The sequence below is a fragment of the Anabrus simplex genome, chromosome 1 (assembly GCF_040414725.1).
Source record: "Anabrus simplex isolate iqAnaSimp1 chromosome 1, ASM4041472v1, whole genome shotgun sequence".
NCBI classification, from domain to species: domain Eukaryota; kingdom Metazoa; phylum Arthropoda; class Insecta; order Orthoptera; family Tettigoniidae; genus Anabrus; species Anabrus simplex.
Genome location: NC_090265.1, coordinates 1,599,731,708 through 1,599,755,878, shown reverse-complemented (window position 1 = coordinate 1,599,755,878; position 24,171 = coordinate 1,599,731,708). Strand labels below are relative to the sequence as shown.

The window sequence follows — 24,171 nt, the reverse complement described above, 5'->3', positions numbered from 1 at the left end:
AATGGTTTAGGAATGTTACTGGGCTATCATAGGGAAGTGTGCTGTTGCTACTATTATTTATAATGGTGGTTGTTGTTGTTGTTTGAGTCATCAGTCCATAGACTGGTTTGTTGCAGCTCTCTATGCCACTCTATCCTGTGCTAACCTTTTCATTTCTACATAACTGCTGCATCCTACATCTGCTCTAATCTGCTTGTCATATTCATACCTTTTTTTTTTACCCCGACCATTTATACTGCCTACACTTCCCTCAAGGGGCTACCTGGCCGAGGCGGTAAAGGCGTACTCGGTTCGCCCGGAAGGACATGGGTTCGAATCCCCGTCTGGAAGTTGTAAAACTTAAGAAACGAGATTTCCACTTCTGGAGGTGCATATGGCCCTGAGGTTCACTCAGCCTACACCAAAAATGAGTACCAGGTTAATTCCTGGGGGCAAAGGCAGCCGGGCGTAAAACTAACCACTCTACCCCATCACATACCGAGGTTACGAATGGTGGAAGCCTTTACCTTCCACCCCTCCAAGGGCCTTCAAGGCCTGTACGGAGATGACTGCTTTGTTTACACTTCCCTCAAAAACCAACTGCACAAGTCTTGGGTGTCTTAAGATGTGTCCTGTCATTCTCTCTCTTTTTCTGGGTAAATTTTGCCAAATCGTTCTTCTCTTACCAATTCGATTCGGTATCTCTTCATTCATAATTCGATCTAACCATCTCACCTTCAGAATTCTTCTGTAAAACCACATTTTTCTTCTATTCTCTTTTTTTTCTGAGTTGGTTATTGTCCTTATTTCACTTCCACACAATGCCACACTCCAGACGAAAGTTTCAAAATCATCTTTCTAATTCCTATATCAGTGTTCGAAGTAAGCAAATTTCTTAAGAAAGCTCTTCCTTGCTTGTGCTAGTCTACATTTGATGTCCTCCTTACTTCTGCGATCGTTAGTTATTTTACTACCCAAGTAACAATATTCATCTACTTCCTTTAAGTCCTCATTTCCTAATCTAATATTTCCTGCATCACGTGACTTTGTTAGACTGCACTCCATTACTTTTGAGTTGGAGTTATTTATTTTCATCTTGTACTCCTTACGCAAGGCTCCGTCCATGCCATTCAACAAGTTTTCCAGATCTTCTGCAGTCTCAGATAAAATAACAATATCACCAGCAAATCTAACGGTTTTGATTTCCTCTCTTTGGATTGTGATTCTCTTCCCAAATTCCTCTTTATTTCCTTTACTGCCTGTTCTATATAAACATTGAAAAGGAGGGAGGACAAACTGTAACCTTGCTTTACTCCTTTCTGGATTGCTGCTTCTTTTTCAAAACCCTTGATTCTTATCACCGCAGTCTGAATTTTATACAGATTGTAGATAATTCTTCATTCTCGGTATCTGATCCCGATCACCTTCAATAAATCAAATAGCTTTAGTCCAATCAACATTATCAAATAGGGCCGTTGACCTTAGATGTTAGGTCTCTTTAAAAAACAAGCATCATCATCATCATTATCGAATGCCTTTTCTAGATCTACAAAAGCTATGTATGTATGCTTGTTCTTAATTTGATCCTCTGAGATCAGGCGTAAAGTCAGGATTGCTTCATATGTTCGTACATATCCTCTTAATTTCCTCTTGATAGTCATATACCTAGTTTTCCTTTTTCCAAAGGTTTCCTTGATTTTTGTGTATGCAGCATCTACCTTTCCTAGGACCATATAAACTTCAACATCCTTGCACTTCTTCTTCAGCCATTCTTCCTTAGCTTTCCTGTACTTCCTGATGAACCATATTGTTGATTCCTCTTTCAAATTCCAAATTCCTCTTTGATTTCCTTTACTGCCTGTTCTATATAAACATTGAAATGGAGGGGGGACATAAATGGGATTGTAAATAATAGGTACAGACCTATGTACATGCTTATGAGGGTGTTTAGAGGTTGTAGTAATTATGTAAAGGAGAGGGCATATAAGTCTCTGGTAAGACCCCAACTAGAGTATGGTTCCAGTGTATGGGACTCTCACCAGGATTACTTGACTTGAGAACTGGAAAAAAATCCAAAGAAAGGCAGCTCGATTTGTTCCGGATGATTTTCAACAAAAGAGTACCATTACAAAAATGTCACAAAGTTTGGGCTGGGAAGTACTGGGAGAAAGGAGACGAGCTGCTCAACAAAGCGGTATGTATTAAATAACACCAGTATGCAATAAAGCAGTATGTTCTGAGCTGTCAGGGAGAGATGGCGTGGAACGGTATTAGTAGACAAATAAGTTTGAGTAGTGTCTTTAAGACAATTAAATTGAAATAACAAATAACGTAGTTCAACCTATTCAATACAAGTAAATAAGAAATGTAGTGTTACATTCCTATTTAATTATATGCGGAAGCGGTACCGGTTTCGACCCCAATCTGGGTCATCATTAGCCGAATAAAATGCAAAAGCAATGCATAGGTAAATAAGAAATTAAAGAATGAGTCTTTCACAAAAACAGTTGAAGAAGCAATATAAGATAATGGGGATTGGCACTGCGCGATTTTAAATCGTAAAATCTAGAAGAAGTAGAAGGTTAGTCACTTACATGAAGTAAGGCGCAATCTTCTGAATAGTAGCACAACACATGCGTGTTCATAACAAATCATTCTGTTAACCACTGTTTTTGTATTTATATACTCTGTACTTTACAATGTATCTTGTTTAAAACCAATAAATGGGGTATTTGGAGGTGGGGGGGGAGGTGACTATGCCTAGTCAGGGTGTTTTGCGGGCTTCTCGTTGGAACCAATATGTTGTCGTGGTGCCCCTGTTCCAAAAATTAATACTTACTTCCTAAACATGCATGCACTAGACATACAACCCTTCATACTTTTTCTTCCAATACTCACCCTCATTTGCTGTGGCCCAAGAGCTACGACGTATAGCTGAAGGTCCACCCAACCCTCATATGAGGAGATTAGGAATGAAATAATATAATCGATTGACTTGTCCGACTTGTTGGCTGAATGGTCAGCATACTGGCCTTCGGTTCAGAGGGTCCTGGGTTCGATTCCCGGCTGGGTCGGGAATTTTAACCTTCATTGGTTAATTCTAGTGGCCCGGGGGCTGGGTGTTTGTGTTGTCCCCAACATTCCTCCAACTCCCACACCACACATAAACACTATCCTCTACCACAGTAACACGCAGTTACCTACACATGGCAGATGCCGCCCACCTTCATCGGAGGGTCTGCCTTACAAGGCTGCAGTTGGCTAGAAATAGCCACACAAAATTTATTTATTGATTGACTCCTTTTAATGTCACAGCATGGAGCCTGAAGGGCTCTGGGAAACTAAATCTCAATATGGATTTTAAAACAAAGTTTATAGCTTTGCTCATCCAGTGTCACACAGCTGATTTCCAGATGATCAGAAACAATAACATTATCCATCACACAGGGTGAGACAGGGTCCCTCCATGCCACACCGGAGTGGAAACTGGACTGAGGTGCAAGTGGAGTGGATCGTCTTATATAGTGACAAAGAAGGAAAGCACTAGATCATGTTGAAGAATTGAGTTCTTTTGAGAACCTGACGTCAAAGTGACATCAGAATGACATGGCGAATAGCAGAGTAGACAGGCAGACCATTCAGTTGGTTGATGGCATCTGGTAATAGGTAGGTAGAAGTGGCGATGCAGTGCGTAGATGATGAAGTAAATAAAAGCAAATTAGCGTTTTCTTCTGAATTGTAGTGGGAGGGTGTTATAGTTCTAATCAAGGTTTCTTCTATGTACTATTTTATATCATTTTCAACTATCTTAGTTTGGGGTGTCCCTCTTGCCCTTCCTCTTAACAGGGTCTCCATCATCTGCTTTGGCATCCTTCCTTCTTCAATCCTTTGAACATTTCCAAACCATATAAGTTTATCCACCTCCATTCTGTTGTAATGCTTTTCCACTCCAATTTCCTACTTGACATCGTCATTTCTTAACCTGACCTTTCTTGTCTTTCCTATTGAACTTAAAATTTCATTTCACTGGCCTAGATTTTATTTTTCTGACTTTTTGTCAGTGTTCAGGTCTTGAATATTACAAATAATAATACATAACTTGTTAGTCACGCGTCCGCTTCCAGTGCCCCATACTCCACGTTTACATTCCCCATCCCCTCCCACTCTCTCTTCCTCTGATGACACTACCAGCACTCATGCAAGAGTGAATATTGATGTATTCACAAAGACCCACACAAAATGTCGTCAGTTGCGTACATTAATTTAATTTCAATTAAACTTCACATTAAAAACACACACATCAACAAACCACCATTTTTAACAACTGCCTATTATGAAGCACATGCTAGCACCACACATGTCGGATCAAAACAACAACTGTTAAACAATAACTCAACTGCTTCATCAAGACTGCTTCCTTATATATGTGTTGCCTGGCCAGGCTCCTAGAAGGATATGTCACAACATATCTTCTAGTAAATTCTAGAGTGCCAAATAACATAGGCCTAGTTATAATGTAAAGAACATTCTAAAACCCTCTAGTGTCAAAGATATGTTATTCTGAATGTTAATGTGTTGCATAATACTGTAGTGGATTTATACAGGTAATAATAAATTATGTACTATTAATTGCAGGTTTTTACATTAACTTAACTCATACAAATATATGTACACACAGTACATGTCTCATGACATAACCTCACAAACAATGCAATCGTAAATAATAATGATACTAATACTAATAAGTAGATGTAAACACTTCATAGCCATAAATCACGTCATAATAATAAAAATAAAAAATAATGATCCGAGCTCGATACTTGCATTATTTACCCGTGGATTAAAGAATGTTGTTTTCAAGTTATATTAGTTTATTACACTTGTGTCAACATTGCCAACTTGGTGTCAGACTACCTATCAAGTTGTGTGCTACAATAACCGAGTGAGTTAATCATTTCCATTTTGCACTTACTGTCTTGGTCACTTGTTCTTCTTTTCTCAACACTTATTTTATTTTTTCTTCTTTTTAGATATTTCACACCCTGTTTAAGGTACTTCTGACACAGTTCTAGCTCAAAACGTTGTTTTCCATTGTTTGGCAATATAATGATGTACTGTCCACACAGTTTTGGAACTTCACATATTTGGCTTTTAACATTAGTTTCGGACATTTTAAAATTAAGTACATCAACTTAGGCGAACTTCGTATTATATCTCCCACAAGATTTTATGAATTTTTAAGGACTACATTTTAATTTTATTAATCATTCCACAACATTTGTGACTCATTCTTCCTCTTGATGTTTCAAGTGCAACATTTTAACTTAAATTCTTTTGATTATAATGGGCAGTCAGATGAAAACCGAACACCCGCTACAACATGACCATGGAATAGTTTATTAAAAAATAATCACCTAAAGTGTTAATACATTTATCCCACTGGGAGATGAGATGATCAAGTCCAGTTTTGTACAAGGTGCGTTCCATAAATAATGCGACAAAATTCATAAAAAATCATTTATTGAATATATTCGTACAAATAATAAAAAATCTTCAAAATAACACCCTCTTGCATCAGTGCAAGGCGGTGTTTCCATGCCTGGAAGGCATCCTGGAAGGCCTTTTCTGGAATGTCCTATAGAGCCAATGTAACATGCACCTGGATTCTTTCAATCGTGTCCCAATGTTTTCCTTTCATGACTCCTTTTGACCGAGGAAACAAAAAAAGTCAGCGGGAGCCAGGTCAGGACTGTAGGGAGGCTGGGGAACCAATGGGGTGTTGGTCCTGGCCAGGAAGTCGTTGACAATGAAGGCGCTGTGACTCAGTGCATTGTCGTGATGAACTTTCCACGTGTCCTTGATGTCGCTTCAGCAGCGCGAGACCCTCCTTTTCAGTCTTTTGAGCACTTCCAAGTAATAAGCTAAGTTCACTGTAGTCCCGGTAGGTACGAATTCGTAGTGGACAATGCCTCTGACGTCAAAGAAGACAATGAGCATGGTTTTGTTCCTGGACTTGCTCATGCTTGCCTTCTTGGGATGTGCCACTCTGAACTCTGCCTTTTTGTCTCAAGGTTGAACTCAAAAATCCATGACTCATCACCAGTGATAACTGAGTTTAAAAAATTAGCATCATTTTCACACATTTCCAACATTTCTCGGCACCGAAGCAATCGCATGTCCTTTTGTTCATCAGTCAATACTTTTGGGACCAGTTTGGCACACACCTTTCTTATGTGCAAATCTTCCGTCACAATGCGGAAAACGGTTGTTTTTGCCATGTTTAGAGTTTGTGCTATCAATTGAAGGCTCAGCCGTCTGTCAGAGTTCAAATAATCGCGCACACGCGTCACATTTTCGTCGACTCATGAGGTTGATGGCCGTCCACTGCGAGGTTCGTCGGTGATCTCCTCTCGGCCCTCCATGAACGACTTGTGCCATCGGAAAACTTGTGATTTGGACAAGCAATCAGTCCCAAAGGCCTGGCTGAAGTAATGGAAACGTTTTGGTGGCGTACTTCCCAAGTTTAACGCAAAATTTGATAGCGTACCGTTGCTCTACAGAACGAGCCATTGTGCCATGTTACATGAACTCAAAACGGGCTTGACGGAAACTCACGTCCTGAATCTCTGGCAGCTCGCTGCTGAATGAGACAAAGAGCGTTTGAAGCTAACACCCCCCTCCACCTAGCCCAGCAGGTTAGAACATGCTGCGGTGTACAGTTGCGTCAGAAAAAAATTGGTCGCATTACTTATGGAACGCACGTTGTAGAAAGAGGTAGGTCGCTGACGGATCAACAACTGCACCTACTCTTGCAATTCCTTGTCCAAATGGAACCGATTCCACAATTGTCTTTCTTCCTTCGTGATTCGCTGGTTTTCCTGGATAAGGTCATCAGTCTGCCCTATCATATCAGGAGTTATGGCTTGATGGGCTTGTCCTGGGAGTGCATCATCGTGCAGTGATGTGTGCCCTTCTTGGAATCTCCTATGCCACTCGTCCACACTCGCCTTGGACATGCAGTGTTCGTCATACACAGCAGACATGTGGCAGTGAGTTTCGTGTGCTCCAGCACCCTCAGCCACCAGAAAACGAACCACACTTATCTGCTCTTCTTTGCCTGCCTCCATTTCTACACCTATCCGACCTCTCTTGGTCAACTCTTGTTCTTTTCAGACCCCGACGCTATTAGGTTTGCGAGGGCTAGGGAGTCTTTCATTTTCATGCCCTTCGTGGCCCTTGTCTTCCTTTGGCCGATATCTTCATTTTTCGAAGTGTCGGACCCCTTCCATACTTTCACTCTGATTAGTGTTATATAGAGGATGGTTGCCTAGTTGTACTTCCTCTTAAAACAATAATCAGCAGCAGCAGCAGCTCCATTTCTACAGCTGGGCAAACACACCACACCAGTCTGTGCACTAACAAAGACATAACCCAGCAACTGCGTGCACATGAGTTGTCCCTATGCAGTTATCTTACCACAGCAACAGCAGTGTCGATATATAACAACAGTGTTGTCACCTTGCACATGGAGAGTGTGTTATGGCAGGTGTTCGGTTTTCATTTGACTGCCCCTTATATATAAGAATGTAAGATTGCCTATGTAATATTCAGATATTTTACATGTCTTCCTATTGTTTAATCTGATGCCGCTGAAGATGGCCAAAACATGTCCTGATCACTAATTTTGTAATGTTTTTGCAATTTTCAATTGTAAACAGAATTACGATGAAATTTATTACATGTATTCGTAAGCCTACCCCCACAAATTGCTATCTCCATGTGGATTTTCTCACCATCGTTCAGCGAAAAACACAGAGCATTGTCACAACTCTCACCATGAGGGCAAAATGAATTTGTGAGCCATCAGCTGTCTAGGAAGAGATGGACACACTCACAGTCACGTTCAAGGTTAATGGTTACAACGATGTACAGATTTGTAGAGCCTTGCATCCCAAAAGTACGACTAAGCAAAATTCACAGGATGAAAAAGTGAAGGGAACTCCCTACCTTCCTTTTATCCACAACACCACAGACTGAAGGTCCCCTACAAGCACAATATAAAATCCATGTTTGGCACCATCACAAAATTTGCTCATAGTTTAGGCAAAACCAAGGATAAATTGTTCTCACTTTTACACCCTGAGGTGTACAAATTTTCCTGTACTTGGCCAAACATGCTGGTCCATTGGTATTCGTATAGCCCTTTCAGATCTGAAAGAAAACTGGCAGTGTGAATTTTTGTTTGTACATCAAAAACTGACTAAAATGCTTTAAATACATATATTTTTAGTTTATTCTACAAAATAAAAATTAACATCTGAAAAAAAGCAACCGCACAATTGTGCGTGTCAGGACTTACATCACTACTTACAAAAAAGAAAAATTACCTCATTGCATGTGAATATACATATGCACATGATCAAATGTTCTATTTTACAGTGGGGAATAATTTAAAACAATTAAATCTTTGTTCAAACACAAGTAAAGGTTACATTTTCTACATTGAGGAGGAGTTTTGCTATTACTGCCCTCTTGGCAGCAGCAGCTTGTCGTCTGACCTGAAAGAAATCTGGAGGTGTCAAAATGTCAAAAACTTACTAACATGCACTCAAATACATGTTTTTACAGTTTATTTTACAAAATAAGAACTATCGGCTGAAAAACAGAACCCACACAATTGTGCGTGTCAGGACTTCATTCATTACTTGCAAAAAATAAAAAATTAAAAAAATTCAACTCAGTACATGTGAATATGCACATGTACATGATCAAATGTTCTATTTTACAGTGTGGAACGATTTTAAACAATTAAAATCTTACACATTACATTTCTCATGTAGAGTATGAGTTTTTCTTTCACAGTCCTTTTTGTGACAGCACCCAGCACTCCTGCATGCATTGCCTGTAACGAAACCTAGCCCGCACATATGTGCGTATCAACATTCAAAATCTCATGGTATTACGTACAATGTTGTAAGTTCGCAATTTACGTTTGCTACACAATCTACACACTTCATTGATTATATTCTGATATTCAGTAAAGCTTCTAGATTAATATGAATGCAATAAATAAATACTTACTTTAGACATTACTGCTTCCCGCCATATTGCTAATGAACTGTATTTTTAAACTCTTCTTCCTGTCCCCTGGTGGTCAAGTACTACATAAAAACAGCTGAAGTACATGCTACATGTCCCACACAAGCACTGCAGGCGGTCTAGCGCCAAGAAAACGTCAAATAAGCTCAGACATACATAAAACACGAACCCGCACAATTGTGCGTGCACGGTCTGAAAGGGTTAAAGAACAACAATGAAATATTTGTCCCAACCAGCCAGACAAGTAAGCAATAGTTGAACACTCCCTATTGTCGAGTCATGATATTGTGTTTCAAGATGTTCGAGTCCTTATCCACACTGAACACTACATGTCTAGAATTATACAGGAAGCTGTAGAAATATGTAAAAATCCTAATAACTTCAACAGGTACACTGGCTACCAATTAAGTAATACAGGGTTTATGTAGATAGTTCTCTTCCCCGTACTTTCACTATTGTTATTTCGTTTCGGTGTTTTCCAAATTCGTACACTCCTCATTACTTCATGCCGGGCTGAGTGGCTCAGACGGTTAAGGCGCTGGCCTTCTAACCCCAACTTGGCAGGTTCGATCCTGGCTCAGTCCGGTGGTATTTGAAGGTGCTCAAATATGATAGCCTTGTGTCGGTAGATTTACTGGCCCGTAAAAGAACTCCTGCGGGACTAAACTCCAGCACCTCGGCGTCTCCGAAGACCGTAAAAGTAGTTAGTGGGAAGTAAAGCAAAGAATATTATTATTATTATTATTATTATTATTATTATTATTATTATTATTTCTTTTCATCCTCATGTCTTCAACCTTGTTGCAGTACATTCTTCTTACGCTCCCTGCCCGACTCACACTCATGTTCAGCTCTGTTCTATTCTTTATCCTTGTCAGTCTTTCATTGTACTTTATGTTCTTCTGCCACATTCATCTCTGATTGTTTGATGACCTTGCTGTTTATATTGCAACGCATGTGCCTATGATTGACCAGAAACATCTTAATTGGAGCAAAGGTGGTAACGTCATTTCCTACTTGGGAGGCAGTGCATAATAAGCCATTTGGCGACGAACAAGAGTACCACTTGCCATAGACCAATGGTAAAGCATTCTTAAATTCAAACTGTCATTATTAGAGAAGTCTTCCTTGTGAACAGATGAAATTTTCTTCTGAAGACACAGGGAAAATTTTGCAGAGAAACCTAAGGAATTTCACCTTGTTTTCTTGACACAGCAAAAGACCAAAAGCTAATTATCATGCCAGTAATCACCACCACTACCTATAGGGATGTAAAATTCCATGCCATAATGTAGTACTGAATAGAAGGTTTTTACTGCTTTATCAATTGATACATTTTGAAACATCACCTTCCAGCTGAACTGTGAGAGTCCATTATAGTCACCATTTAAAAAGTCAAAATAAAAACTATCAGGGGTAAGGAATTGTATAGCTCATTTATAGGTAAATAAATCTCTAATGCTGGGTAGTGTCTGTCGAGGAGGACAATATATTCATTACTAGATTTTACTTCAATGGAACTAGAGTTACTGAAAACCAAATCAAGAAAGTGATTCAGAAAATTTTGGATAGCATTAAACTGATATAAACAGAGATAAGAAAATGTGCCTATAACTAAACAGGACTGCACCATGTGGTTACCTACTGACACAAGGCCAGAAAATGTTTCTTCATTTACTATCCGATTAAGATGTGGCAAATTGTAGTCACCAACAAGGAGCAATGAATGGTTTACAAAAAACAATATAAATATGAGTCTCCACCTTATCAATACAAAATTAATTTACATTAAGCTGGTAAATATAGTCAAGACTAGTTTCGACCCCTAGGGGGTCATCTTCAGTTGACATGCATTAAAAATGTATTTTTTACAAAAACATCACATGTAGTGGTAAAAGCTTAAATTAAACCGATCATAAATGTTGGTATGTCTGGTACATTTGGGCTATTATTTATATTGTTTTTTGTAAAGTAATATCTATCAATACGGAAATGAAACTTATAAACAACAGGGCAATGAATGGTTGTCGAGATTTGACATAATTTTTTCAACAGCAATGCAGTGTTCGAAATATTTTTTGACAGGAAACTGGGGTTGAATGTATACAGCACTGACGTACTGGGGCCGGGCACCCCCAAAAATGTTTCCTGAAACTAGAGCGAGGATCAGCCGTTGTTTTACGTACGATACGAACAACTTAAAACTTACGCCGAAATGACGAATTAACGTAGCGACAAAGAATCTACTAGCAGGGCTCAATACGCCCATTCATAATTCTCCATATTTGTACTGCTTGAATGAAAGGAAGTCACTTAGGATTGTGATGCGTGGGGATATTTCACTGTAGAGGCCTCAGTATTGGGAATGTGTTGACAAATGTCAAAGATGAGGAAAGGTGCAATTAGCCAGGGATTACTCAGTAGGGGACCGGAACGTGACCACCGAGATAACGGGGTCCACAACCAGAAACAGTTGAACAACATTGTGTCAGCTTTTGCAGATCAGTTCAAGGAAACTGGGGTTGACCGTGGTTGAAAGATGTGCTGTGTTTAAGTTGTAGCGTTCGGAAGACTGTGACAGGATTGTGAGCTGCACGTTAGTTTCTCATTTTTTGCCATATAATAACTTTATTTGTCACTAAGGGCAAAATAATGTGCATCCTCGGTAAGTTATGATTTTTTTAAAATTCTAATAGCAAGACAGATCGCAGATGCGTACCTTAGTTCTATAGGTAGGTCCATATATTTTGTCAAATGCCCGGGGACTGATTGGAACTTCAAATGGCACCATCAAAAGTGCATGTAACTATCTTGTAATTAGCGGACGTGATAACTCAGTTCCAATGGTTCTATCTTCTCATCAAGACGGCCGAGGGTTGAGTCGCAGTCGATGCATGAAACATTTTTAAAATGGGAAGTCACGTTCTATTGATACCGATTCTGCTTAAAACGCGTGCCTTACCTTTCTTTAGTACTTTTGAGTAATAACCGTATCATTTATGATGGTGTATTTTGAGTATCAACCATTCTTCGGGCTTACCTTGTACCTTAAATGGTGAGTGGATGCAGTGGCGTACCCACGAAATAATTTCAGTGGCCAAGGCTAGGCCAGTAGCGTGGATACAACTTTTCCATGAAAGGGGTTGTGAAAAGATGTTTCATTTTGTATTTAGATTTTGCTTTACGTCGCACCGTTGGTCTTATGGCAACGATGGGAAAGTAAAGGGTTAGGAGTGGGAAGGAAGCGGCCGTAGCCTTGCACCCGCCCATGTAGCGGTCAGTGCCAAGTTATCCCGGTAGCTCTTGATTTCTTCTCAGGGTATTCCATTTTCCGCTCATAAAATCTGTGATTTTATATATAGTTATTTTACGTGGTTCCGGATGAGAATCAATCCTCTGGGACACGCATCACGGGAGTACCTACACGCTCAAGTAAGAACCTGTGGCCGATAACTTCAAAAGGAATCTCTTTCCATTTGTTGAACTAATCAATTGCTTATATCTACAAAACTTACTAACTAACTTACAAACTAGCCGTTACCCAAACAGAAATTAAGACACAGTCAGTTATTAAAAGAAAAATATAAGATTATTTATTGAATAAATAATGTTCAACGTAAGATAAAGTGAAATCTGGGTAGTATTATCTGAGTAATATTTAATCATGAAGGATTAGAGTCAGCGCTGGCTCAAATAAAAATAAAACAATTAAGCCTTAAGATATTTACATTCTTTCTTATTTAATGTTCAAATTCATATTAATATTTACCTCAATATTCGTAGCCATGTTATGAAAAGTAATTGATTTTCTCCAATTATATTCAAGAGATCACTGAGCAATCACGGTATCAATAAAAATACTCGTTGTGAATACTGTCACGCTAATTATTTAAATTATCCACACAACATTTAAGTCATCTCGCTGAGATAAAATGAATGGTTTGCTAACTTGAAACGTAATAAAGTTAAATGGGAAAAAGTCAGACTGTAAATGTAAATCTGCTCATATCTTCACGTAAGTATTTCCCAAACAAACTCTTGTGTGAGTATTAAATCGTAAAAGTGCTCTCCAACTTTTCCATTCATAAATCTTTATCATTCATAAATCTGAACTCTGATTATTTGGTCACATATCTCGAGTACGCACAAATAACAACTTACGGGCTAAGACAATACCTCCCTAAAGCCTACGACATATGGCTCCTAACTAACCATTATCATATTCTTCATATTTAAAATACTTCAATTGAAATCATTACTGCATGAAAAGAAAAAAAACCATCTATCTAACTATTCAAGTAGTTTCCAATCCACACACTCCTCTATCATCGGCTCAATGTGCTTTAGCAAACTGCTCTTTTTCAATATCTCATATGTATACGAGCTACTCAACTCGTATGGACAGTATAGAATGAAATTATTACGTGTTATACTGTAACGTCACCGCACCAAAGGATATCAGATGTATATTAAGTCATGAGCCTAGTGAACCGTATATTAAAGTACTCTCTTATACTTGGTATCTGCCATTTACCAATATCAGATATAAAAACAACTGTCTCGATACACAATTCTACCATAATACATGTCAATCTTACCTTAAAATGGTCATCTGCGCGATGTTCACACATTGACATATTCTTTCCAATATGGCACAGAAACTCACCTCGTAATTCTAACACAACGTTTCCTTGGCGAATGGCAATTCTTACTCTTACCGTAGTATATGAACAAACCTCTATACTTCATCTATTCATCAATATGCTCCAATAAATAATCACATTTCAACGCCATTCCAACATACATTAACATAACACCGGCATACATATTGCCGTATGAATATAGCCAATTACACCCAAAACTATATGCCAAACATTCTAGAATTGCCTTGTAAAATACGCATTTAATAACCTTTATCTTAAAAACAGCAGTTTGAGTTCAATGCCCTCTTTCTATGAAGAAAGGAATACGTAACTTGACAATATTCATCTGTATCGCGCAGGTAATTCGTGACGTAATCTTTGTACAGGTAAACGAGATTAATCGAAATTTCACTAGTTAAATAGACTCATTGCTACTAGGTCTTCACAAGTAACACTTCTTTCTTTTATCCAAGCTAGTTTCTACTGTATGTATGCAAGTGCGGCAGCCTGTATATGTCATAATAGAATTCTAAATCTACACTTCCATCTTATCTTATAGCCTTAAATATCTCACACTTCACTTTATATTTCACACGCGTTCTTAATTAATACATAAATATCACCAAATATTCAGCACATGCCGAGTTAGATTGAGGGTGCAGATTACAAGAAACTACTCTACTAAAGAAATATATGGACTTAGCTCGTCAGTTGCTACATTTGGTCTGGTTGTTGCTCCAATCCTCGGTTGTAGTTAGACCCTCCGATAGGATCTGGATCTCTGGTTGGATAGCGTCTTCCTGGTCATCAGCTGGTCACATGGCTCGCCGGTCCACTCCTCATCGTCTGGTCTTTTGGCTGGCCGGTGCTCATCCACGTCATCCTGTCCACTGGTTGGCCGGTCCAAACATCATCAGCTGGTCCTCTGGCTTGACGGTGCATATCTCCAGTTCAGTCCATCATGTAGATTTAGCAGACAGTCATCATTTCGAATCTGCGGACAACGAAGAAAATTCCTCTTGCGGAGCAATCAGTCATGATATATTCCATATTTCTATTACTTATTGTAAACGACAAAGTTTTCTTCGGTTGGAATAATTTGTTGTATAACAATCTGTTGTTTTATCCATTGTACTTATTTTAGCAGCCTTCTAATGTTAATTTTGTTAATACTTCCACTATTGTATCTCATCACATTGTATTTTCAAACCATCATTGTTATTTTTAAGTTATTTTACTTCAAATCTCTTCAAGATTTTTAAAAATTCATTTCATTACTACATGTTATTTAGACGCTTATTTTTAATATAAGGTTAAGACTATGGCTGATGATGCCTTCAGGGAAGGCGAAACATGTCCCACTATTAGCTAACAAATTTATGTAAATCATCCAAGACGATTTTGTATTGATTAGGTGGTCTAATAAATAACTTAATGTTATTATTTCAATGGAATAATTTCTCCGTAAATAGATATTAAGTTTACTACCACAGTGGTAACTATCTTCTCGTATGAAATTATCAGTCCTGCAATATGGTGAGTCCCTTTTTCTTCAATCGTAGAGTGGTTGCTCACGGATCCAAGTCAGACGTATCTCACCACAAGTTATTTATTTCTATAATATTTCGTCTCCTTTTTTTAGCATACGCTGGTGAATTATTTAATCGTATGTTATCGCCGATTGTAAATAGTTAATATCCTCCTCAGTAGTTTAGGATATTCTTCAGTAGTGAAGCTTCGCTCGTATCTGCGTCTTACTTCTGCGGATGTAATTTTTAGAGTATATTCTTAAACAATCCTTCCGCTGCTATATTTTTTTTTAAACAATTCAAAATGAGCCTCTACTGTTCTGCAGTGTCTTCCAAATCAGTCCGTTCCGTGATGTGCATAGCCTCCTATATGCTGTATTCATAAGAAGTTCATTGCTTTAGTAGATCGCATGGGCCATACCTTCCTACGCTGCCATTTTGTAGATGGTCTACGAGATGCTAACGGGCACAGCCTTAATTGTATGTTGTATGCTCAGTCTTCAGCCCTAAGGCTGGTTGGATCCTCAACAGTTCTGCCATCAGCTGTCATTAAGGTGTGAAAATGGGAAACCACCGAAAACCATCTTTAGGGCTGCCGACAGTGGGGTTCGAAGCGGATGCAAGCACCCAGCTGTGTGCCCTTAATCGCACGGCCAACTCTCCCGGTGGATATGAAAAGAAAGCCCGGTTCTACCGAGTGCGGTGACGGATCTTCTGTAGATATTGATGGTTTTGATTGTTACCATGTAATTATATCCAACAATCGAAATCATAGCTTCTGTACTCTAAACCGGCTGCATTATTGAAACTGTTCGTAAAATTGATAATATCGTTCTTCGTTTGTGAGGAAGTAGAATCTTCATTTACTTTTTTCTAAAAAAAAAAAGAACCACTTTGGTAGTACGCCCCATGAAGGTGACTACCTGCCAGGTCGTAGATATTTCGATCACGGGAGACTCATGGCCAACTCTATTGCACCCACAAACAAGGCTGTATCTTCCCGATCCCATGCCTTTCTTAACTCTGTCAATGGCGGGCATCGAATGCAGGATGCCTTAAGTCTAATTCTAAAATAAGGTGACCTAAAAGTAACAAGCCGACCCCGCAGTGTAGGGGTAGTTTGCCTGCCTCTTACCGGAGGCCCCGGGTTCGATTCCCGGCCAGGTCAGGGTTCGAGGTACACTCAGCCCACGAGCTTATAATTGAGGAGCTATCTGACGGTGAGATAACAGCCCCGGTCTAGAAAGCCTAGAATAACGGCGGAGAGGATTCGTCGTGCTGACCACAGGACACCTCGTAATTTGCAGGACTTCGGGCTGAACAGCGTTCGCTTGGTAGGCGATGGCCCTTCGAGGCTGTTTTGCCATGGAGTTTGGTTTGGAAAAGTGTACAGAGAAGGAAGCGACACCCCTGCAAGGCTCTTTAGCTTCCAGCTAGTTCTTCCGTCCGGTCTCGTGCATTTAGGACAGTTGGAAAACGTACGCCTTAATAAATGCTCTTTGTAAAACCTGTGTAAACATACTAACTGAATCTATTTATAATAATAATCACAAACGCCTCCTTTTCATGTGGTTCAGTTGGTTGAGTCGCTGTCCTTCTGAGTCCGAGTTTGCAGGTTCAAATCCCGACTTTGGTCGGTGGCCCTCAAAACGGTGTTGAAATGGCAACAGCTCCATGTTGTTGGTTTCTGGCATGTTAATAAAAATTATACATAAGAATATTAGCGTCATAAAACTGCAACTTAATGCTACTATATTCTCCACCCCAGGCTTGCGAGGGAAACGAATTAACAATTTGCTTTACGTCGCAACGACACTGATAGGCCTTATGGTGACGGTGGGATAGGAAAGGCGTAGGAGTTGGAATGAAGCAGTCGTGGTCTTAATTAACGTACAGCCCCAGCATTTGTCTGGTGTGAAAATGGGAAACCACGGGAAACCATTTTCAGGGCTGCCGACAGAAGGGTTCGAATCCACTGACTCCAGGATGCAAGCTCACAACTGCGCTGCCCTAACCGCTAGGGAAACTAATAGGACAATAGCATATGTTGTGACATGTATTTTTCTTTACCAACTAACAAAATATCTATACCCATACCCCTTAAATTCTATATTTACTTATTTATTTATTAGTGCCTTTTTTACAGTGGCGAAGTTAGGGTTCGAGGCCCTCTCGTATACTTAACCACATACTAATCAAAATCTTAAATAAAATACTGAGATACGTAAAACAGTTAAAACTATATAAATAAATAGTTTTAAAAATAAATTTAAATACATTACTAACTAAATTAATATTAAAACTAATTAATATTGAAAAGTACGGCTGCAGGGCTAAATGGTTAGCGAGTTGGCCTTTGGTCACAGGGGTCCTGGATTCGATTCCCAGCAGGGTCGGGAATTTTAACCATCATTGGTTAATTTCGCTGGCACTGGGGCTGGGTGTATGTGTCGTCTTCATCATCATTACATTCTCATCCCGATGCGCAGGTCGCCCACAGGTGTCAAATAAAAATACCTGCACCTGGCGAGCCTAACATGTCCTCGGACACTCCTGGCACTAAAAGCCATACGCCATTTCATTTCAATATTAAAAACTCTTAAAAATGACATCCTCAGGCACGCACACAGCTGTCCTCAGCAGGTAGTCTCGGCAGGTTTAATTTAATTTCGTGAGGCTATTTATAGCCGAGTGCAGCCCTTGTAAGGCAGACCCTCCGATGAGGGTGGGCGGCATCTGTCATGTGTAGGTAACTGCGTGTTATTGTGGTGGAGGATAGTGTTATGTGTGGTGTGAGTTGCAGGGATGTTGGGGACAGCACAAATACCCAGCCCCCGGGCCATTGGAATTAACCAATTAAGGTTAAAATCTCCGACCCGGCGGGGAATCGAACCCGGGACCCTCTGAACCGAAGGCCAGTACGCTGACCATTCAGCCAACGAGTCGGACGTCTCGGCAGGTGACCTTAGATCTTAATAAAGAGCTAGTTGCTCTGACCTGAGCTGACAGGGAATTCCATAATGTGACGCCGATCACCACAAATAATCTATTAATTGTATTTGTGCAGTGTAGTGGAATAGAATGATAGGATCTAGAACTTGTATTCAAGTTGTGAAATGATGATAAAAAGGTGAATTTAGAAGAAATATGCAGTGGCTGGCTTTCAGCTAACACTCCTAAACACCATTGTTAAAGTGTGTAGCTGCCGACGTTTATCAGGCTTTAGCCATGAGACAGCCTGATAGTATGGGGTGGTATGAACATCGTACCCGATGTTGTAAATAAATCTCAGGCAGGAATTCAGTGCTCGTTGAAGTTTAAGTGTTTCTTCTCTCGCCATATCAACTAATACAACGTAACAGTAATCAAGAATAGGGAGAACGAGTGTCTTCATTAGTTTTCCCTTTAGCGCAAATGGAAATATATCCCTCTGCCGTTTAAGAGGGTGAAGCACTCCAAAAGTCTTTTTTACGTATTTCTTTCGTGTGACCAGAACAATCAAGTGTTTCATTCATAATTAAGCCAAGACTTTTAACCGGTTTACTGTGGGGGAATAATGTTCCCATTCAGTAGGATAGGCGGGATTGAGACATTGTTTGAGCAGCTCAGTAATTTTCGTGGTCCAATTATGATTGCCTGAAATTTTGTGGAGTTTAGTATAAGAGAATTTCGTTGTGCATATATACTGAGTCATCAGAGGTCACTGTTAATATCTTGTCTTGCAGTGTCGATATGTTATTTCCTGTCACGGATGGTATGTCATTGATATAAATACAGAAAAGTAAGGGCCCTAGAATACTGCCCTGCGGGGCACCACTTTCATTTTCCATTTAGAGGCCTTGTCGTTTACTGTTACACACTGTTGATGGTTACTCAAATAATAACTAAGAAACTTAAGCGCAGCCAGGTCGAAATTTAGCAATTCCATTTACTTTATCATAGTCGGAATTTCTATAGTGTCAAAGGTGCTACTGAAGTCAAGAATGATAAGTTTAGTGAGCAGTCGTTTGTCTATAGTGTTTCTTCTTATCTTCAAAAGTGCTGTCGCGGTACTGTGACCCTTCTTAAATCCAGATTGCAAAGGGTCCAAAGGAGCATTTTTATTTAGGTATTCCAGAACTTGCTCATATACTAAACGTTCAAAGGCTTTAGAAAGCGCAGGGAGTATGAACACATGACGAATGTCAGAGAGAGATTGTGGGTCTAAACTCTTAGGTACCAGTATAATATTCAATATTGTCTGTTTTCCAGACAGTAGGGAAAATTCCGTTTAGTAAACAGTAGTTCAGTATGTGCGTCAGTATAGGCAGGACAGCACCAATAATGTTATGTATAAAAGTAATAGGATTATCATCTACACACGTGGCCTTTGATTTAATCGAGTACAAAGCCTTTTTAACCTGATTTTCTGTGACACTGTGAAATGTGAATGGTGGATTGGCTGGAGGGGAGGGCGGTGATTCGGTGCAGTTAATTGGGGTAGGTTGAATATTTATTCTACTAGAGTAATCGTTCAGTTCGTCAAGTAGAATATCAGGAGTTGTCTGGCTCTGTTGATGTTTTCCTATTTCCAGAGCTCTAAATTGGTCCCATGCGCGACTGGAATTAAAGTTGTTAGCTAAATTCCGGAAATATGCACATTTTTTATTTCTGATTAACTGCTTTGTGCGATTTCTTAAGATGCGGTAAGATTCGAAGTCTGTCTCATCTAAGGTTTGTTTATAATGTCGAAATAACGAGTCACGGTGGGCCATCATTCTCTTGGTTTCAACATCTAGCCATGGAGAAGGGCGAGAAACCTTTATTCGACGTGTATGTGTGTGTGTTTCTTTGCCGCATTAATCGTATAAAATGTCACTTCTTTATAGCTTATCACATGACCATTCTTCTTCTTCTTCTTCTTCTTTTATGACCACATAGGATCACTTTAGTCAGTCCGTCGTTCAGGTCTCTTTGAAGGGATTGTTCGGGCTTTGCGGTCCTCCCAGTACTTCTTCAGACGCTCCGATCTTCGTGCCCTTTCCTCAGTTGAAAATGTGCGTGTTGTTGGTTTGTTTTGTGTAAGGGTAAAACGGAGATTTGTATTCTTGAGTTTTGTATTCAATTTTATCTTATTTGTGGTGTCTTCTGTTGTAAGGCCTATTTCCTTCAGATCCTCTCTTACTTCTCTGATCCATTTACATCCTGTTGTGGTATTTTTTGAGACGAGATTGTGTTGTACTAGTTGTTTCAGAAGTCTCGAGTCCTGCATCCTCATGATATGTCCAAAGAATCCCAGTCTCCTCTTACGCATAGTATCTGTAATGGGTTCTAGCTCTTTGTACACGACTTTGTTAGGTATTAACCGCCACTGTCCATCTTTCTGATATTTTTTGTTGATACAGGTTCTTCCAATCCTCCTTTCAATTTTCTGAAGTCTGTCAGTCTTTGATTGTTTATTCAGGTAAAAGAGTGTTTCTGCTGCATATGTAGCTTCCGGTTTTATAACTGTGTTGTAGTGTTTTATTTTTGTATTTATTGATAGACATTTCTTTTTGTAGATATCCCATGTTAATTTTTGTGCTTTAGCTAATCTGTTTGTTCTTACTTGGAATGAGATTTTTTCATTTAAGTTATGTGTTATTACTTCTCCAAGATATTTAAACTGAGTTACTATTTTGATTTTATTACCATTTATGGTGACTTCTTTTAGCTGTGTTGGTTTTTGGGGCATAATTTCTGTTTTTTCAAATGATATTTTGAGGCCAATTTTATTTGCAATGTTTTGAAGTTCTGATATCTGGGTTTTTGCTTCTTTTATGTCCACTGCTAGTAATGCTAAATCGTCAGCAAAACCCAGGCAATTTGTTTTGATTTTTCGGCCAATCTTTATTTTGGGGGGACATTTTCTAAACCATTCCCTCATTACCATTTCTAGAGCACAGTTAAATAATAGTGGTGAGAGCCCATCTCCCTGCCGTAGTCCAGTTTTAATTTCAAATGTCTCTGATGTTTCCCCCCTAAACTTCACTTTTGACTTGGTATTGGTGAGAGTCAATTTTATCATGTTTATTAATTTGGGGTGTAGTCCAAGGTGTCTTAAAATTTTAAACAGAGATTCTCTATGGATGCAATCATAAGCTTTCTTGAAATCTACAAATGTTATCACCATATCTCTGTTTCTTCTCCTGTTATAGTCCATTATCAACTTAAGACTCATGATCTGATCAGGACAGCTCCTCCAGGGTCTGAAACCTCCTTGATATTCTCCTAGTTCTTTCTCAAGTTGTAAACTTATCCTATTAAGGATGATTATTGAAAATATTTTGTATGTTATGTCTAGGAGAGAGATTCCCCTGTAGTTATTAGGGTTGGTTTTGTCCCCTTTTTTGTGCAGAGGATGAATGAGGGCTGTTGTCCAGTGTTCTGGTAGTTCTTCTTTAATCCAGATAGAGACAAGGTGTTGATGGAGGGCAACTTTTGCTGAGGTTCCTGCATATTTCCAGATTTCCGCAAAGGTCTGATCTTCTCCTGGCGCTTTGTAGTTTTTTAATTTATTCAGAGCTTGGTAGACTTCCTTTATTGTGGGGGGATTGATGTTTTCTGGTGATGTTTTTATCGGGGTGTTGGTGTCCAAATGAAGGAGTTCTGTAGGTTCCTCACAATTTAAAAGCTTGTTGAAATGTTTAGCCAGAATTTCTGCATTGTCTTTATTGTTATGGGCCAGCTTACCATCTTCATCCTTCATCAGTAGGGTCGGGGGTTCATATTTTTGGAGCTGCTTTCTGAAGGTTTTGTAGTAGTCCCTTGATTTAGTTTTACTGAACTGTTCTTCAATTAACTGCAGGGTGTCTTTATGATGTTGTCTTTTTATTCTTCTTAAGACTTGGGTAGTTTCTTTTCTCTGTTTTACTAGCTTTTGATAGGATATTTCTGTCTTTTGGGACTGATGTAATAGCCATGCCTGATGTCTTTTCTCCACTGTTTCATCACATTCACTGTTCCACCATTGGTGTTTTTTACGTGGTTTAATTGGAGCTAGGTCTTCTGCAATTTGTTTAAGGTTGTGTACTAAGTCTTCAAGTTTGTCTGTGATTTTTATTTTTTCAGTTGCTTTCTGGTAATTTTTGTTGTTGATTAGCTGGGTAGGATCTATTTTTCTTTTAGTTTTAAGGGCTTGCTTTTGTTGTCTCCTCTGGGGAGTGAGTTTAATTTTAATTTTAACTACGTAGTGATCTGAACCTGTGTCTATTCCTCGGAGGACTTTGACGTTATAGATCTCTTTGTGGTGGTATTTGTCCATGCAGACGTGGTCCAGTTGCCATTCTCCTTTAGTGTAGTCAGGGTGTTTCCATGTTTTGAGTTTTTGAGGTTTCCTCTTAAAACATGTAGATTTTGAGATTAAATTATGGTTTCTACACAGGTCAACTAGTCTCTCTCCATTTTTATTTGTTTTCTTGTGTGCTGGCCATTTTCCGATGATGTCACGGTATTTTCTTTCTCTGCCTAGTTGAGCGTTGAAGTCGCCTATTAATAATTTTATATGGTGTTTGGGGATGTTATCTATGGTCTGGTCCAATAGGTCCCAAAATTCTCCTGTTTCCTCCTGGTCTTTTGAGGAGTTGTTTTTATCATTAGTGGGAGCATGGGCATTTATTATAGTATAGATTTTATTAGATGCCTTTAAGGTGAGCGTTGAGAGTCGTGGAGACTGTGATCTGAATTCTTGAACTGAGTTTATTATTTTAAGGCTGACCAAAAATCCTGTTCCAAATTGTGGGACATTCTTCATCACTCTCTTTCCGAGTATACCATGACCATTATTATAATAAAATTACCGTATTTATATTCTGGCTTGGGGACTCGGTGTTTGTCCCAACATTTTCCTCTTCATATTCAGACAACATACTACACTACCAAGCACCAAAGAAACACACAACAGTGATTACATCGCTCCATATAGGGTTGGCGTCGGGAAGAGCATCCGGCCGTAAAACAGGGCCAAATTCATATGTGCGACACAGTTCGCACCCGTGACCCCACAGATGTAGGAAAAACTGAAGAAGAAGAAGAAGAAGGTGATGATGATGATGATGATGATGATGATGATGATGATGATGATGATTACTATTAGCTTCCGGAATCCGCACTAATCCACCATTCTTACTTGGATCCAAGGACACTCATTTCCTTTTTAGGTATTCTATACCACCTAAACTTTGGAAGTTTGGTCACCTATCAAAATAAATGGGCCCCCCCAAACTGAAATCCTGGCTACGCTACTGGTATACAGCACCAATGATTAATTTCAGGTGTTAAAAGTCAGGGACACAAACAACTGTTCAACTGTGCTAATGCATGGTGTCAGAGTAGGTTTAAATCTCTAGCTAATACAAATCATCACACCCCCATGAGATGACTTCGTACTCGTTAAAAAGACCTATCACATATGAAAACTGAATATGTTTCGAGTGCGAGTTCCTCATCACTAATTTCATCATTTATGTTTCAGTTAATATCATGAGATTGTAGTCAGCTAAACATGAAGAAATTCTAAGTTCAGTTGGTTGCTTCAAAGTCCATTTACATTTTGATAGTATCCTCTAAAGTGTTCAACTAGGCCTAACCTTTTTATTGATGTAATTGGTGCTTTCTTAGTGTTGTGTATCTGACCTCTGTAAAGTGATTCCCTATCTACATATTGTATTTCATTCCTGATATAGGCAGGGGCGAAGCGTCAGGGGAGACAGGGTAGACAGCGTGTACCCTTAACATTTTGTGAACGAAACATTGTCTAGTTAATTCAATTACTTTTTAGAACATTAATTATTTCCACATTCATGACATTATTGTATTTCTCGCTTTACTTATTTTCGTCCCACTTCGGCAATGCTAGAGCTCGCGTCAGTTACACGAAGCAAGTAGGCGGAGGTAGACGCTGT

General features: G+C 39.2%; 1 protein-coding gene across 1 annotated transcript in view; it reads left to right on the top strand.

Moving 5' to 3' along the window:
* The window catches only part of LOC136881116 (26S proteasome regulatory subunit 4), a 215,958-nt gene that overhangs the window by 90,126 nt on the left and 101,661 nt on the right, over positions 1-24,171 (top strand). The gene's annotated exons all lie outside the window — the stretch shown is intronic.